Below are 1,184 nucleotides of genomic sequence, written 5' to 3' on the forward strand. Positions count from 1 at the left end.
GGCATGTGTAAGAATAGGAGAGTTCAGTGAAGGCATCCCGTTCTTATCACGCTGGAGCTCATGGAGATGTCTAACAGACACGGGAGACTCTAACCCTGGTAGACGTGATTGCTGATGGAGAGTGAATCCTGCATTGAACTTGGCACACACAGAGAGCTGAGCAATGGAGACGTAGAGCTGGGCAGAGGGGAAGGTGACTTTCCAAGTGAGGAGAGCCTGAGCACTCCTCTGTTCTGAGCGCCTCTTCTCCAGCCGGGAAGAGAGACTCTGGAGACTGTGCAGCACTGAGGAAATGTTGGGACAGGACTCTTTTATAAAAGGGAACAATTTTTTAACTATATAGATCTGCTGGTGGTATTGATTGACCAGAGCGGTTCTGTTTACTTACTTACTTTGGGGCAGTAGCATTGTGTCCTGGTGATACATTATCTTACATGTGGCATCCTTTAAAGGCAGAAGAGTATGGAAACAAGGCCCCTCTAGGGCCTGGGCAACTGGGAAGGTAAAATACGTGTTTTGTCTATAGGTAAGAACATGAAAAGCTAATTCTAGATCACCACAAATAATACACATAGATAATGAAAGCTTGGCTTTTTCCATTCATAGAACTATTCGCCTCTTCTAACTTATGCTACTAAATCTAAGGTCAGCTTAACCACAGCTTCTAAAGGTGAAAAGCTATATTCTTAAAAGTCAGTACTTTTCCCCCCTAATTAAGTGGATTTAAATAGGTTGAAAGCCTAAAATCTAGGGACATTTTTCAGTGTTTTATTTGTTTGGGGGCAACCCTTAAAACTCATCACTGCCATTTTTTTTTAACCTACAGAGTTGGAAGCATATGAAATGGTTAGGGATAATTCATTACACAAATCACAGGAATGGTCAACATGCATCAAATTTTACCCACTGAGCACAGAGAACTCAAGGTGGTAGACAAGTTCTTTTGAGAACTTAGATATATATTTAAAAGGGAAGAATACTACAATAACCTTTTTTTTTTTCTTTCTTCCCTGGATGGAAGAAAAAGATGTATGGAATTCAAGTGCAGGTGGAAAAGGAAAATGTCCATTAAGCAAACACCTATCATTTATGAGTGAGTTCTATCAGAGTGGAGTCGGGTGTGAACCATAGGCTTCTCTTTGGCAGTGAACTTGTGTTTTAGGCATCTAACAGTGAGAGGATTT

This window comes from Elephantulus edwardii, unplaced genomic scaffold, assembly GCF_000299155.1.
Source record: "Elephantulus edwardii isolate Elephantulus edwardi_28Jun2011 unplaced genomic scaffold, EleEdw1.0 scaffold00006, whole genome shotgun sequence".
NCBI lineage: Eukaryota > Metazoa > Chordata > Mammalia > Macroscelidea > Macroscelididae > Elephantulus > Elephantulus edwardii.